At 47.1% G+C, this 17,674-nt stretch overlaps 1 protein-coding gene across 1 annotated transcript in view; it reads right to left on the bottom strand.

Annotated features, from left to right (window-relative positions):
• Positions 1–17,674, bottom strand: part of Cdh13 (cadherin 13) — a 950,975-nt gene that overhangs the window by 213,864 nt on the left and 719,437 nt on the right. The gene's annotated exons all lie outside the window — the stretch shown is intronic.

Raw genomic sequence — 17,674 nt, 5'->3', positions numbered from 1 at the left:
CTAGCTGTCCAGTAAACAGGAAATCAGTAAGAGGCTAGGATCTACATATTATGAAATACTTTGAAGATGTTTGGGGCAAGTAATAGACGGAATATGATCTACCATGGATAGCACTCCAGATGCCACCACCAAATAAAATATATATCAGGTCGACGAGTGATTTGTATGGCCCTTATGTGGACCTGCTTGCCAAAGGAACTCCGACAGCAGGCATGGGCGGCATAGGTACTATTTGTATCTACGAAGCACAGAAGGTTTGCAGCACTGAGCCTCACACTGGTCGTGCTGGTTAAATCTGAGGACAGAGAGGGGTTGGGGTGGTCATGGGGGAACATTTCAGCCTAACCTGCCATGTTCTCTTTGGTCTCACAGGGTGGTGGTAGCTTCTACAGCTACAATTTAACTTTAAACATAGTGCAATTACAAACACCAATAGCAACGTGGTCTAAAATCTACTCAGAAAAATAAGGCTACTTGCTCTAATGATTTTGTGAGCATCATGTGTTTGCCTCAGGATGATGTGCCCAACTAGGACTCTTACCTGACGTGACCCAACTGGAAGGACAGCTGTGCTTTCCAGTGGGAATTGTCATATATTAAAAAAAAATCCAGAAGCTGAAAGAAAATTCTGAGTTTTCTTTCTTTCGACTTACACGTTCCTCCTATCATCAAAGCCAAAACATTGATTTATTTGTCCATACTTAATTAGAATCTGATTTTTAATCATTCAGTCTGCGTGCAGGTGAACAAGGGCAATCTAGTCACCCTAAGGTTTGGATGGAAGTGTTATGTAGTTTTGATTTATTTCACCCATGGTGCTATTAGCTGTGTGCTGCAAGGCATATCTACTACATATCTTGCTTCTTTGCCTTTGGAATGTTGCAGAGAAAACACAGGTTCCAACACAAGTACAGAACATTCTTGGCGAAAGCAGACCCCTACCTCTGCCCCAGATGTTGGAAGACAGTGTTAATTAGGCATGCTCTCTCCCTCTAAGACACACTAGGAATGAAATCAGAGTTTCCCATCCAGTGGTTCTACGTAGTTACTCTCAGTCTCCTGAGTTGGTACCTTCCTAGCCTAGGAAGAGAAGGGCCACCTAAGGTTCTCTGCAAAAAGTCACGGACAGCTTTCAAGTCCAAGATCTCATCCTGGAACATGTGAACTCCTTGTGGCTGAAGGCAGAGAAGGAACCTTGCCCTCATCAATTCTACACCAGCATCTCAGGTTAAGTACACTTGACACAGTGTATCTCCCTTAGCTAGTGCTTGCTGAATGTTTAATTGATTGATACTGTTCACTAATCTGCATTTAATTGAAGTTATAGCTGAAGGAGGAAAAGAAAGTAGAAAAACGAAGTCATCATGGCCCGAGACTCACGTATGCATCTGGATGACTAGAGGAGGTGGAAAAGACCCAGGGTGAAGCACTTCCAGTGCACGCCAGGGAACTCATTCTGAGTGTCTTCTTTGTTCTCATAGAGTTGATCAGAGGACAGAACCAGGCTTACCCTAAGTTAGTCGCACCGACACAGAAAATGTCTTCGCTTTAATCAGTTGTTGGGAAGTAGGAAAACATGGTTTGAAGCCCACTGTTGTCTTCACCCAGATGTGAACATACAACTGGATTTTCTTCTTAGTAAATTCCATTTCTATGGAGACTTGCCATGTTTACTCTATGCAGCACAGAAGGCCAGAACTGATGTGGTTTTAATGTGAAATGTGGCCCACAGGCTCGTGTGTTTGCACACTTGGTCCCTAGCTGGTGACACTGTTTTGGGAGGTTGTAGAAACTTCAGAAGGTGGAGCCTTGTTGGAGGAAGGGGCTCACTGGTGATGAGCCTTGATGTTTTATATCTTGGACCTGCTCCATATCCACTCTCTGCTTTCTGATCCACCCATATTTGAGGAGTCTGAGCCGCATTGCAGGGCCACACCGCATGATCCTGCTATAGAGCCATGTGCTTCTGTGCCTTCTTCGCCATGATGGATTGTTTCCTCTAAAACCATGAGCCAAACGAAATCCTCACTCTCTCCATTGCTTCTTGCCAGGTATTTGATCACAGCAATGAGAAAAGTAACTAATACAGTGACTTTTGGGCTAACATACACACACACACACACACACACATACACACACACAAACACACAAGTGCTAAGCCCTATGAGTGTGTTTGAGTTCTGTGATGGTGCAATTCATCTTACAGTTCTGCACACTTCCTTAACCAGCAGTGCACAGCGTGTTGAATCATGCACTTGCCTGTACAAAGCTTTGTTTTAATTCAGCTGACCAGAGTCACAATCTTGTCTAGAGAGTGGCTGACCTCTTGTTCAACTTGCCTTGGCAGGTTTTGTAACTACCCACCTGTCACCAGCCTGCCTCAGCTCTTGGTTTAATGTTCCTTCAGGAACTGAACCCAGTGGCCATAGACAACTCCAAGTCAACGGTTGAACCTGTGTAGATGTCCCCACTGTCTGTGAAGATACCTTGGCCTCAGCCCCATCATGTGTCCTGAACTCCAAGAAGAATCCCTTCACCACCAGTCTGACAGCCTCCTGCCGTGCTTGGCTTATGTCGTGTGTGTTTCTGGATGGCAGGAGAAGGATAATTACAATATAGACACGCTTTGGGCCCTCCACACAGTACTTCTCTGTCTTCTCCCATCACGATATTCAGTGTGTCAAAATAAGCAATAATCACCCTGTCATTCCCAGAGCCAGGCAACCCAGCAGTTGCCTTCTGGAGAAAAATGAAAGAATTACAGGTTGGTAGCTGAGACTCTCAAGTTAGCAAGTCATTTTCTGACAGAAGGATTCAGTTGCCAACCTGCCAGGCTGAGAACAACGGTGGTCATCTTGTCTTGTGCCGGGAGTCCCTTCCTTTCCACCGTAGCTCTGATGGAGATACAGTGTCTGGTATCTGGTGTCTTGACCAGGGCACGAGCGCATCTGAAGCTTCTTTTCCTGCGACTGTTGAGTCTACAAACCTCCTCCAGCAATGGACTCTTTGGCCTTGGGATGGGGAGGCTTCTCAGAGATGCCTCGGTATGCCCTGCATGTGGCCTTATCATATTTTTGAAACTCTTTTATTCTCTTATTTATTATTTGACAATTTCATACATGTATACACCAACCCTATCTATGCCCAGGCTCCCCTGGACATACTCCTAACATCATTCTTCCATTGTTTCTCTCCCTTTTCTTTTCATGTTGAGACCTGAGTTGCTGCCTGCTGGCTCTTGACTGATCTTGGTGGTTGACCTTGTGATGGTTATTGTAATTGCAATGAGCTTACGAGCACAACAGCCATGTGTCTCATCCTGAAGCTAGGACTTCACAGCACTCCTACCATCTCTAGCTCTTACAGTCCTCCCCACCTCTTCTCTGATGTTCCCAGAGCCTGTGGGGGAGGGAAGCCGGTAGGGATGTCCCAATGAGGGCTGAGAACTCAACAGTCACTAATTCTCAGCATATTCATGATATTTCTCGGACTTTATTCCACAGCATGGTCCCTCGCTTGCTCACCAAGTGCCAGACTCTGTATTAGAAAATCCTATAAGTGAATTAGATACGGCAGATGTTTAGGTCTGTGCCCTGTATTTCCAGCAGTGTGGCGAGGGCAGCTGCAGGCCGTACGGGGGTGGGGGTGCAATGTTAAGACATATGAACGGAGCCAGTAGATGTCACCAAGTGAACTCCTTATATGTCACAGAACAGAAGGCATACACGTACACATAACACATAACACACACACACACACACACATTTGGCAGGATTTCCCCACTTTCCCCATTCTATTATGAAGTGCTGGTTCCACAGACACCCTGTCATCTGTTTACAACATGGTATTTTGTAGGTGAATGGACCATTGTAATATCTAATATTTCAAATCTCTTTTTTAACGACAGTTCAATCTTCCTGCATACATAGTAAGTCCAGGAAAAACACAAGTTTTATTTATTTCTTTAGTGTGCACCTGCACATACTCACAGATGTCCAAAAGTGGGTGGGTGCCATTCCTCAGGCACTACCACTTTTTTTTGAGACAAGGTCTCTCACTGATCTAAATTCACAGACTGGGCTGTACTGGGCAAGGTTTCTCACTGGCCTGGACTCATAGACCAGGCTATGCTGGATGTTCAGCAGTGTGGTAAGGGCACCTGCAGGTCTTACAGGGGTATGTGAGCACAGGGAGACCCGTGCATCTCTTCCTCTCTAGTCCTGGGATCATAAGTATGTGCCTCTCTTCCACCTCTGACTTTAAAAGAAAAGCATAGATTCTGGGGTTTAAATTCAGCTCCTCATGTTTGCAAAGCAAGCACTTACCCAACTGACTCATGACCCCAGTCCCAGTATTCTATTTGACAACCATGTTTGGAACTCAGTTTGGAGGGGACATTGCTCATAGAAATGTTGACAGGGGATGCCTTGAGGGATCAGGCCCCTTTGACTCTAGGTGTGTTTTCTTTCTGTGGCTAGACTTGTGAGGAATGTACACTTGTAGCATCCTTCCTCCAGCCTCAACCTCCCTGAGAACTCAGGAACTGTTTTGTAAACTGTGCAAACCACTGGATAATAATTATATGAACAATAACCACCCAACCTGCTGGGCTCCAGAGGCAGCAGGTATTCCACACTGCCCATGTTCCTGGAAAGCCACCCCAGTAAGGAATTGCAAATGGCATCTTAGGGAGCTGTAAATAGTGTCCTGTTTCCAGTTGACCTGCATGTCTCAGGTCCATTTTATCTCCCTTTGATGTTGTGTACGCCCTAAGCCATGCCCCCAACTGCATTTCTGGTGTGTACAACCTAAGCCAAACCCACAACTGGACTTCAGGTGTGCATACCCTAAGCCATGCCCCCGACTGAACTTCAAGTGTGTACAACCTTAAGCCACGCCTCCTAACTGGACTTCAGGTGTGCATACCCTAAGCCATGCCCCCAACTGAACTTCAAGTGTGTACAACCTTAAGCCACGCCTCCTAACTGGACTTCAGGTGTGCATACCCTAAGCCATGCCCCCAACTGAACTTCAAGTGTGTACAACCTTAAGCCACGCCTCCTAACTGGACTTCAGGTGTGTACAACCCTAAGCCACACCCCCAACTGGACTTCCGGTGTGTTTGCTCATTACCCCAATGCTCTTCTGGCAGGTGGGTTGGGAGAAGGAGGTCAGCTCTCTGTCTTAGGGTGAAGGGCAGAGAGAGGGTTTCAAAGTGACTGGAAAAAGAGAGGGGGAATTGGGGGATGGAGGTCAAAGACCTAAAACCAGCCCGGAAGAAGCAGCTGTTCATGTCCGTCCCCTCTGGCTCTTGACCATCCAGGGATTGTCATTCACCAGTCCAGTCCCCTCCCACAGTTTTCAGATGGTGCTACACAGGGGAAGTTTGGGGTACCGTGAGTTTTCATGAAGAGCTGTCAATGACTTTGGTTCCTTTTGTGACAGCCGTACTGACCCACTGACCTCAATGCATAGCTCTCTGTGTCCTGGCACCAAGTCAGGGGTGACTAGGACACCATGCAGCACCGCCTAAGATAGCTCACAAGATTATAGTGCTCTCAAGACATTAGGAGTGGTGGGGACAGGCGCAGAGTCCAGCTAAGGGGTCAGCCGTTTTCCATGCGACAGTACCTGCTGTTCTATTGACACACAGATCTGGGGGAAGCCAGACTTCAACTTTTTAAGCAAAGACGGGAATTGGAAGTTTAAAATATGCTTCTGTGCTGGACACTTGTTCTCGTTTTAAAAGTAAAAGATAATTGAGTGGGACCAGACATGGCAAACAAAGCGAATGAAGACGCTGGTCTGAACTTTAGTGCTCTCTGCATTTTGACCCTAACTGACGTCACCGTGATTCTTTACCCTGAAGCCCTGAACTGCACCTCCTTAGAGCTCTGGAGGTAGGTTCCCTAACAGATGAACTTCTGTCTGAAGAGTCCTATTTTGTTTAAGCCACTATTTGAACTTGCTGTTTCCTGCAGCTAATCTCTCATAGAGACAAGAAGGAAAGTCTGAGAAAAGCATATCTTTATCCCTCTCTTGAGCATATACATACCTGTTGATACCTGCTGTATGCACACCTGTTGATACCTGTTGTATGCATACCTGTTATATGCATACCTGTTGATACCTGTTGTATGCATACCTGTTGATACCTGTTGTATGCATACCTGTTGATACCTGCTGTATGCATACCTGTTGATACCTGCTGTATGCACACCTGTTGATACCTGCTGTATGCATGCCTGTTGATACCTGTTGTATGCGTACCTGTTGATGTGCCTGCCCATGGGCACATGCAGAGGCTGGAGAAGGATGCCGGATGTCCTGCCCTGCCACCCTCTATTTTATTCCCTTGATACATGGTGAACCTGGAGCTGGGCTGACAGCCAGCTGGTACTGGTGATCCTCCTGTTTCTGCCTATCAGTGCCCCATGGGCATTCATGACTGGCTGCCTAGTGTTTTACACTGGAGCTGCAGATTTGAACTGAGGACCTCATGCTTTCACAGAGAGGTCTCTCTTCCACTGAGCCATCTGCCAGGCCCTGTGTGTGTGTGTGTGTGTGTGTACATGTGTGCGTGCATGTGTGTGTACATGTATGGACATGCATGTAGAGCCCAGATGTGTCAGGAATCTTCCTCCAGCATTCTCACTTAAACCTGGAGCTCACTGATGTGGGCAGACTCGCTGACCAGTGAACTCTGAGAGCCCCCTGTCTCCACGGTCCTCTCAGTGTCGGGGTTACAGGCACATGCCGTCATGCCCAGCTTTCTGTGTGAAGGCTGGGGACCTCAGCTCAGGCCTTAATGCTTACATGGCAATTGCTGATGGAGTCATCTCCCATCTCCACACGTCACCAAATACTTAACATTCACCCAGAAAGTGAATTTTGTTCCTTTAGACTAACTATGAGAAACACTAATTCAGGAAAGAAATCTGAACTATGCAGTTAGTTTCTCAGGTATGATCAAGCATTCAAATCAGACTCATTTGAAATGTTCGGTACCAGAGGTAGCTAAGCCCTGTGCTGGGGTTAGGGAATGGCAGCTCCATTCGTGGATCTAGCAGCTCATACCTTCTTATAGCCAAACTCTTCTGCTGTCCCTTCTCACAGTGACCGTGGGGTTAGCCATGGGGCAGTCTTTGACCAGAGGTACACAGGCACACCTTACGCAAACAGAAGCTGGGCAGTTCTACACACAGAACTTATTTCCCCAGAACCCCGACTCCTTCTGTAAGAGCTGGGATGACCTTGGCTGTCCCTGGCTGATACCCTTGACTATCAGACACTGAAGGCTGAGGCCATCTTGTGCTGGCGAGCACCCAGCTGAGAGCTCAGCCTAGGGAGAGCAGTCTCAGGTGAGCCGAGGAGAAGAGCCACCTAGCTGAGCCTTTCCTAGCGTACAAATGGTGCACAGATAGATACATGGCCTGGGGTTTTGAGGCATGGAGTTCTGTTCAACTGACAGCTGGTAAGGGCATATAAATTACTGACTCAGTACACACAACTTAGAAAGTGATACATAATTCAACACCGACTTTAGTTTCAAAGTGGGACTTTTCCTTTTTAAGTCGATAGATAACTCAGCAGGTTTAAGAGGTAGACTCAAAATACAAAGAAACAGGTGCAGAAAGGACAAAAAGTGCTGAGAACAAACTGCAACGTGCTTGCCAAACGCCAGTCTTTCACAGATGGGTTTTGGGGGCCACCAAGGACGCCATCACCAAAGCAGAACCAACCAAAGCCGTGTGTTGGCACTGGCTGTTTGGGTTGCTAGGCAGAACTGAACTCCTACAAAGTCTACCCCCCGGCTGCAGGTCTAAGTTGAGTGAGCACCACCAACCAGGAGTACAACTCTGCTCTTCAAAGGGAGCACGCGCGCCTTCAATTTCGAGGCGGTTGCTAACTCCGTTTAATTGCAGCCCCTAAGTGTCTCTGGGGCGGCTGCGATTACCACGGACTTGATTTGAAATGCAATAGACTTCGCCTCTCCAATTTTCTCTCCTTCCCTGGAGCTAGCTGGTTTTTTAAGTACAAATTGGCAGTCAAATATGTAATAAGTTATGACAAGTTGCGCAATGGCTGTCTCTCCCATCTGCTTCCAAAGCTTGTTTATTTTGATGTGAATATAGGAGTGGCAACAGACACACCTTAAGACGGTTTTAGTCTCTCAACAGTCTGTGATTTGTTTACCCAGGGAGTTATTTTTAATTAAACTGGGTGGGCCAGGCTTTAGGAAAAAATTGTTTCTGAGACACTAAGTAACAAACAACCCAAATTTCTATCAGGAGTCATTTTGTGGCCGTTCATCTGGGAGTGTGCGCAAGTGCATACATGCTTGCAAGTGTGTGTGTGTGTGTGTGTAACTGTGTGCTCTGTGTGTGTGTGTGTTGTGTATGCACTATGCTTACAGAGAAGACAGAGGGACAGAGGTCAGGTGTGGTTCCTCAGGACCCATCCAACATCCATCTTTTTATTTTTGGGTGGTTGGAGAAGGGTCTCCCACTGACCTGGGACTCACCCATTCAGGTAGACTGGCCAGCCAGCAAGCCTCAGGGATCCTCGTGGCTCTGTCTCCCAGCACTAGGTTTAAAGCATGCACCCCCATGCCTTACTAAATAAAATCTGAGCTCTGGAGATCAAACTCAGGCCTCATGCCTGTGAGGCAGACATTTTACCAACTCCGCTGTGCCCACAGCTCCTTCATCTTTAAGGTGATATTTTTCTCAAACTTATTAAGATATTCTATAATTTTTCCCATTTATCCTTCTTTTTTTTTGCAAATTGAGGGTGCTCTATGCTGAACTATCTGATCATGCCTAAAACACCCAAAAGAAGCAAGTTTAAGTGGAAATGCAGTCCCTGATAGTTCACCCTAATAGAGGAAAATTAGAGCAGCATGAAGCAGTTGCCGTTCTCAACTATGAAAATGCAACTTCACAATACCACAAAACTAACAAAAAGATGCTGTGTGTGTGTGTGTGTGTGTGTGTGTTGGTTCTTTAGTTTAAATGCTTTTACAAAATGAATTCAATTTTCCTTAGCCCAGTGTAATTTTACCACTGGGGGACATTAGGCAATGTCTGCAGATGATATTGGTTGTCACAAGATGAGACATTGGGATGTAGCTGGCAGTGGCCAGAGGTGCTACCTTTGTGAGAGCGTAGGAGCCTTCAAGACCGTGAAACGGTGCTCTCTGCTCTGCAGAATGCTAGTGAACCGAGTGTGAGGGAGAGTCAAAAGACGAAGGAGTTAAAGGGTTTTAAAAATCACTTCTCTTCTAACATTAAGATACTTCGTGTGTGTGTGTGTGTGTGTACATATGTATATACTACATATGTAGGGGTGAAGCATCGACCACATGAGGGTGCCAGACCCTCTGAAGCTGGAATTACAGGTGGTTGTGAGGTACTCTGTGTGGGTGCTGGGAACCAAACTCTCTAGAGAGAACAGCAAGTACTCTTAATCTCTGAGTCATCTAACTCTCCACCCTGGAAATATCTCTTGAATTTTTTTTTTATCTTTATTTGTGTGCATGCATGTGTATGATCTGTGTGGATGGACACATGTACTATAGTTTGCACGTGGAGGTCAGAGGGCAACGCTGTGGAGTCTCCTTACACCTTTATGTGGGTGTCAGGCTTGGTCGACAATTGCCTTGCCCTCTGAGTCATCTCTCCAGCCTCTGTTACGTCTTAAGGTAGCAATGAAGGTGGGGCAGGGGTAGTAATGCATTTGTCTTGTTTTTCAGTTATTTACCCTGAACAATAAGCTGACAGCTCCCTCATCTGTTTTAATGGCAGAGGTCAGCACTGGTACTCTTTAAAACCCACTCCCTGAGGCTCAGAGTCACCCAACCAGCCCAGATTGCAGAGTCTTAACACAGAGTCCTGCTGCCTCAGGATCAGCCCACTGTAGGGGGGATCCTCATCAGGGATAGACTGGGGAAGCTTGCACACAAGGTAGGGCGGGGTGTGGTTACCATAGTAACAAGACGCTAAGGTGTAGGATGGTGCAGGTCAGCCCATCTCGGACTCTGGTTCAGCGGGAAGAAAGTAGAGCACATTGCTGGGAGAGGGGCGACGTTACTGATTGTGCAAACGGATTCTTGAATTAGACAAGTAAATACGTAGTGGTTAGCATGGCGCTGCTGCAAGCTGCCGTTGTATGGCTCAGAAGTCGGCTGTGATTGATGCAAGCTATGAAAGAATTTATAAAATAACAGTGAATTAGAAGAAGGCGCCTTTTGAGTCTAGGGAAATGGATCTTTTATGAAGACTAAAACCTGATGAAGTAGCTCCATCAGGACCACACAAATCTGAAATTAAACATGCTGCGATGGAAAGCCGGGGGGGCGTGTTCTGGACCCTCTGGGCTTGCAGCCTGGGAAAGGGCAGCATCTTCTCCTTGGTCCTCCGCGTCACGTGGAGTCTTTTCCACTCACCATGCAGTTTCTCCACACTGTGAATGTCACTTTGGAAAACTGCGTTCCTTCATCCAAGCCATCAGGATGCCATTCAGGGAATAACAGGGACACGGAGAACTTAATGCACATTTGATTAATGCATTTGATTCACCTTTGTTCCCCACAGAATGGAACAGGGTCAGGCACACAGTAGGTGCTCAATAAATGCCGGGTTAAGGGCAGAAGGAGAGCCCCATTAGTTTGTGGAACGCACGGATCTCATTTCATTTGAGGTTTTAAATAACCTTCCCTGTCCCCAGGTGCACATCTTTACCTCCGGAGACCTCTGCTAGCCTAGATAAATGCTTATCTCTGGAAACAATATGGCAGGGGATAGACCGTCAAGAACCTCCTCCACTCTGCAAAGGGCTGACAGGCACCCAATACGAGTTGATGGCTGCTGTTCTCTGGCTTTGAAACTGAGCCTGGGCACCCAAGGCTTGTTCCTCGTTGGTCTCTAAATGTACCACATGGTTGCTGCCCTCCTCAAGCCAAGTGTCTAGTCTCTTGTTAGGCCTGACAGCCAGAGAGGGATCAATGGTTCTCCAATCTATCCTCTGTGGAAGAAGAGGCTGGTTTCTTATCATGTGCAAACCACAGGGCACTTGCTGACCTTCTGGAGAACCTGAACTCAGTTCCAGCACCCATGATGCTAGGTGGCTTACATCGGCCTCTAACTTTGGCTCTAGGGGATCGGGATCCAAGCCCCTTCTTCTCTGGCTTCTGCAGGTACACACACACACACACACACACACACACACACACACACACACACACACACACACTGAAGATAACAAATACGGGAGGGATGTAGGTCAGTAGACTCTATGTTTGGTAACAATAAAGAAGGCATTTCTTAGATGAAAGTGAGGATCGTGAGAAACGGGTTCTGATTTTAAGAGCTAACGTTAGGTTCTTAACCTAACGTTAAGAGAGAGGCAGACACTGGTCATTGTCATTGTCACTGCATTACCCACACTCTGTATTTTATACATTCTGAGTATCTCCAGACTTTCAAATGGATGCTCTCCTTGCCAGGGCTATCTCACTCTGCGGTGAGTTATCCTGCTCAGATGTGTAGTGCTAGCATTCTGCTTGGCTCAGCTCTACCCTTTCTGGATGCTTGCTTTGAGTCTGCCCTGTCCTGGAGTGTGCACACAGCACAGCAAGGCTGTCATGGAATGACTCTCAACTTTCTCATATTCTACTAGAAGAGATGATAGCTTTTTAAAAAAAAACCATTTTTTTCTTTTATTTTACATACCAATAAGTTTCCCCTTCCTCTTCTCATACCCTCTTCCTTTCCTATCTACCCTCCTCCCCATCCACTCCTCCTCCATCTCCATTCAGAAAGGGACAGGCCTCTGGTAGGCTTGCACAAAGCATGGCACAACAAGTTGATGCAGGACTAAGATCCTCCCCTTATATGCAGGCAGGGTCAGGTAATCCAGCATGGGCAGCAGGTTACAAAAGTCAACTAAGGTGCCAGGGAGAGGTCCTATCACTGTTAGAAACAGTAGAGACCAAGCTACACAATTGTCACACACATGCAGAGGGCCTAGATTGGGTCCGTGAAGACTCCCTAACTGTTGGTCCAGTGTCCATGAGCTCTCACGAGCTTAGGTCAGCTGTCTCTGTGGGTTCCTCCATCAAGAAGCCCCTGGTGAATACAATCCTTCCTTCCTGTCTTCTGCCTGACTCTCAGAGCTCAGCTCAGTGCCTCTCTGTGGATCTCTGTCTCTTCTTCCATCCGTTACTGGATAGAGTATCTTTGATAACAATTAGGGAAGTCAACAGTCTGCTTACAGCGGATGGGCAATCCAAGCACCCTCTCCACGATTGCTAGGAGTCTTAGTTGGGGTGTTATAGGGTAAGGGGAACAATCCTCCCTGGCTGGTGGGAGTGCAAAGTCACATAGCCACTTTGGAAGTCGCTATGGTGGTTTCTTAGGAAATTGGGAATCTACCTCAAGACCCAGCTATACCAATTTTGGGATTATATCCAAAGGATGCACACTCATACCACAAGGACACTTGCTCAGCTGTGTTCGTAGCAGCATTATCTGTAATACTCAGAACCTGGAAACAACCTAGATGCCCCTCAACTGAATAATGGATAAAGAAAATGTGGGACAATTGCACCATGGAGTACTACACAGCTGTAAAAGAACAATGACCTCATGACATCTGCAGGCAAATGAATGGAACTAGAAAAAAAAAATCATCCTCAGTGAGGTTACCTAGACCCACCAGAAAAACAAACATGGTATGTACTCACTCACAGTGGTTGTTAGGAGTAAAGTGCAGGATAACCAGCCTACAGTCCACAGCCCCAGAGAGGCTAGATAACAAGGAGGACCCAACGAGGGATGCATGGATTTTCCTGGGCAGGGGAAGTAGAAAAGATCTCCTTGGCAAACTGGGGGTGGGGGTTGGGGGGGAATGGAGAGATGGGAACCAGAGGGAGCCGGTTGGGCTGGATGTGGGATCACAAAGAGGCTAACCCAGAGCAGGGGCACCACAGAAGGCTTTCTGTGAAAGCTACCTCTTCCTGGTAACAGCTTTTGCTTGTGGTGACAGGGCTGGACTAAACTCTCAGATCCGTTTTGTGCCTGCCTGTGAGCTAGCAGGGAAGGAGAGGGACCAGAAGTTGCCGGGAGGAGAGCAGGAGGGGGGAATGTTATCTAGAGGGAAAGGAATGGCCATGGTGTCGATGTTGTCACCTTGCCTGAAATCTTAAGTCTTCTTTTCAGACTTAAAGGAAGGGATGTAGAGATAGACACCGGTGCGACATGACCTGATGATCCTTAGGGACCTAGGAGAACTGTGTTACCTCCCACTCTTCCAGAGATTTCAGACTTTAACTGGGAACAGCTCCTTGTGCTCCAGCTGGGACCCAGCGGCTGGGGTTCAGTCTGGTGGTGGAGTCCTGCTCTGGGAAAGCTGAGCTCCCACGCTGAGCACCTTTGCTGCCGGGAGGCAGAAGGAACCCTGCCTTGAGGGGAAGGGCTGAGCAGACTGTCTCTGATGGTGGCTCAGCAGCACTGCTGACTCCAGCAGGAGCACAGAACTGCAGAGGTGTTGTCACCAATGTCACACTCACGGTGCCCAGTGGACGTCGAGGTGGGAGAGAGGAGAGCGTTTGAGTTGTTCTGCAGCTGACAGCCCTGTGATAGCTGGCTACTGCATGGGACAATGGTGGCAAGAGGCCACCGTCCTAGTTTTCTTTCTATTGCTGTGGTAAAATACCCAACCAAAAGCAACTTCCAGGAGAAAGGCTATTTCTGCTCGTGATTCCAGGTTAGCGTCCATCATTGTGGGGAAGTCAAGGCAGGAACCACAAACATCTGGCCACATCATGCACACAGTCAAGAGCAGACGGATGTGAACTAATGCATGCTTGCTGTACTAAATCCAGTTTCTCCACTCATACAATCCAGGATCTCCTGCCTAGGCAAGGGTGCCACCCACCCACAGGGGGCTGGATTTTTTCTCAACATTTACTTTAATTAAGATAATTCCCCATAGACACACCCACAGACTACCTCAATGTAGACTATCCCATATTGAGACACTCTTCCCAGGCAAGTCTAGGTCATGTCAAAGTGACCATTACAGCCAGTCTTTGAGGCCCTTTTGCTTCCCCACCTTGCCCTTTACCCTATAAAAGCACCCAAAGATAACTTCTTTCTAGTTCATTCTTAGAAAAGGGAGGTCCACATTGCGTGTGCCAAAGAATGCTCCCAATGTGGCCGTCAGGCACCACACACTTTCTCTACCTTCTGGTTGCTCTTATCTGCTCCTAAACAGAAATCTTTGCTTAAACCCATAGGGGAGGAAGATCCAATAAGCCAGCAAGGGTCAGAGTCCTATTGTTCATGGGGACAGAGCTACTAAAACCGTAAAGTTGGGTCCAGCTCATGACCTTGACATTGTCTATATCACGTTCAGCCTCTCACAGTCACCCAGGGTCACCCAGTCCTGTCGTTTCTAACTTGGGAACTTTTTTGGCCATTTCTGTCCTGTACGTTGGTGCCAACAGCTTTGTTTTTCTGTTTCAGGCAGGTTCTGAACACATACTGCCTCAGCCTTGCCTTTATCCCTACAGTAGAAACTCCTTTGCTTAGCCGATGGATGGATGGCTGTCCTTCCCCTTCACCCAGTGTAGCCAATATAAGCAAGGTATAAGGAAATGGCAGCCTGTCCTTGTTCCCATAAAGAATCCTTTATGTCCACGCCTCCCCAGCTCCTTCCTCAAGCTCCCCTTCCTCTTCCCGAGAAAACGACAACTTCAATTATCCGCTGTTGTGTTTCAGACTTTGACTCCTCTGTTTCTAAACACATTAGCCCCTCTTGCCCTGTATACATGGACTCACGCCATTGAGATTTCCTGCAAATACTGATTTTCATGCTATTGCATGTTCTAGAAAACCTCTGGGCAGGTCCTGGGATCCTGCACTGTCCTTCGTGGGCCGTGCTCCGGGCAGTGAGCACACAGACTGTTTGCTCCTGTTTTTGCCCCTGCCAGTGAAACCCGCAGATGGAAGTTCCTTCTGGGTGTTCTCCTGGGAATGGGCTCCACATCTTTTGGTTTAAGAGATAGCGACAAGTCTAGTTTCTAAGTTGTTCCAATTTATAATCCCAACAGTGGTCACTGAGGGTCACTGTTTTCCTGTGCCATGGCCAATACATCCAATACATGGCATTTCTAGACTTAATGTTTAGCAACTATCTAGACAAGAAACATTATGTGCAATTGTACTGGATTTTGCTGGTTAGTTTGCTGGAAGAGCTTTCTCTGTACTGATTGGTCATACATGTTTACTTTGTCAAATGACTTTGTATCTCTCAGCTCTTTTAAACCGAATTCATTTGACTTTCTTATTAATTACAGAGGTTCTTTTTATAACGGAATGACTAGCCTTTTATCAATAAATGTCTTTTCTCAATAAGTGTGCTGCAAACATCAGGTTTAAGAAGGTGCCTTGAATTTCTGTCTCTGACAAATACTGTCCGCCCTGGATTCATCTCTGTTGCTGCAATTAAACAGCTCTGACCAGAAGCAGCTTAGAGGAGGGAAAGGATCATAATTCCAGGACCCAGTCCACGACTGAGGGGCCATCCAGGTAAGAGCTCAAGCAGATCCTCATCATACCCACAGCCGAGATCAGAGAGAAGAGCAGGCGGCCATGCTGGCTGCCGGCTAAGCACTCAGCTGGCTTTCTTCCCTCGTACACAGTTCCAGCCCAAGTCACTCACCATCAGGGTGGGTATACCCATCAATTCACACAGTTCAGACCATCCCCCACAGACATGCTGGCAGGCCTGCCTGACCTAGGCAAACCTCAGTTGAGGCTCTCTGCCCAGGGGTCCCTAGGGCTGTAGCGAGCTGACAGTTAAAAGGAACAGCACGCGTCTTTTTTATTTTTTTTTCCCATTGCCGAGACACTTCATGGATGAACTTGATTATATCAGTGTATCAGGTTAAAATCTATACACAGTGTCCTGGCATCTGTTCCCCACCAGTTGACAAGTGACAGTGCTGGAAATGACAGTGTTCCTGGTCCATTTTCACTTTGGTTCACTTGGCACGTCCTTGTTCCATTCAGAGAAGCTCACTGGCATGTGTGCAATTTGATTTTCCTGAAGCAAACAAACAAAAGTTTTTCTTCTTTCTCTCTATCCCCCCTCTCTTTATCCATCTCTCTCTCCCTCCCCCCCCTTCTCTCTCTCTGTGTGTGTGTGTGTGTGTGTGAGTGTGTGAGTGTGTATATGCTCACCTTCAGGTGTGTTTGCTAGAGTATGCACACCTACATCTATGGAGACCCGTGATGGATACTGAGAATCTTCCTCAGCTATTTTCCCCATCTCATCTTTTGAGACAGGGTCCTTCACCGACCCTGGAGCTCTCCCCGTGGGCTAGACTGGCTGCCAGCGAGCCCCTGAAATCCTTTTGTCTCTGCCCCAGGCCTCTGTAGGACCAAGTGCTTATCACTGCGTGCAGCTTTCATATGGGTGTTGCAGATCTGAGCTCAGGTTCTCGTGATTGCATAGCCATGATTTACCCACTGAGTCATGTTCCCAGCTCTGAAAAGAACTTCGATACAGAACTGGCCTTTAACATTTACCTGCAACCATCCCAAGTCCCTCAATCCCATCCACCTCCTTGCTACACTCACCACAAGTCTGAGACTCACTCAGCCATTTTCCCGGGGCTCTGGCACAGCACGGCCAAACCGACGCAGAACGTTTAATTAGTTAGCTTACTTCAAGACGAATGCAAATCAAAAAAAAGTTTCCATTCTCACCTGTTTATGAGCCTACAGCAAAATTAATTAAAGCTCTAATGGAGAAAAGTAAACAAACACTTTTGAAATAAAGGAAATAAAACTTGTGAGGTCTGAGGGAAAGCTCATGAAACAGGAGCAAGTCGGTTATGTAGAGTCCGGTGTTTCTGCCTGATAATTTAATCGCCCTCACTGCAGCCTCTCTCCTGTCGGGACACAGGCGAAGAAGAAAGGCCCTTTACACACGGGAGGTGGTCAGGGCGAGTCTCTTATCAACGGAACAGCCACAACCCGGCGCTACCGCAGCATCACCGGATGGTGTTCCAGTGCGTTTGCCGAGTTACTAGTTTCATTAAGACGTATTATTACTTTTTCTTTCTTTCTATAAACTTGTAAAATGTGCACTTTCCCCATCATTTTGCTTAATTTCCAAGGACAAAAAGAAGTGGCTACTGTGCCACTTGGTGTGTAAATTAGTCCTGCAGGACTGGAGCGAGGGCTCAGCGGCCAAGAGTAATGACTCTTACTCTTCCTGAGGATCCACATTCAGCTCCGAACTCTCAAGTCCTGTAGCCCAAAGCTGCCTAGAACTGTGCCCCCCCTGCCCTGGGGGGACCTGACACCCTCTTCTGTCTCTGCTGGCACCTGCATTCATGTGCACATACCCACATGTAGACATATACTTAAAAACAAATGCAAATCTTTAAATCGAACTAGCGTAAAGGAAAAAACGCATGTGTGCATGATGAGATTGACAGATGAACAGGAAAGCTACATAGAAAACGGCGACTCCCTTGTCTGTGAGAAAATATTGGTTTGCATGAAGACACTGGCACTCCTGGACCATGTCCAGAGGCAGTCCCTAGCGGTGGCGCCTCGTGGCTGCGGAGGTGCAGTGGAGCTGAAATTTCAGCACAGTT

Source organism: Arvicola amphibius, chromosome 15 (assembly GCF_903992535.2).
Source record: "Arvicola amphibius chromosome 15, mArvAmp1.2, whole genome shotgun sequence".
Taxonomy (NCBI): domain Eukaryota; kingdom Metazoa; phylum Chordata; class Mammalia; order Rodentia; family Cricetidae; genus Arvicola; species Arvicola amphibius.
Note: the sequence above shows the minus strand (reverse complement) of the source record. Positions and strands in the feature narration are given on the sequence as shown.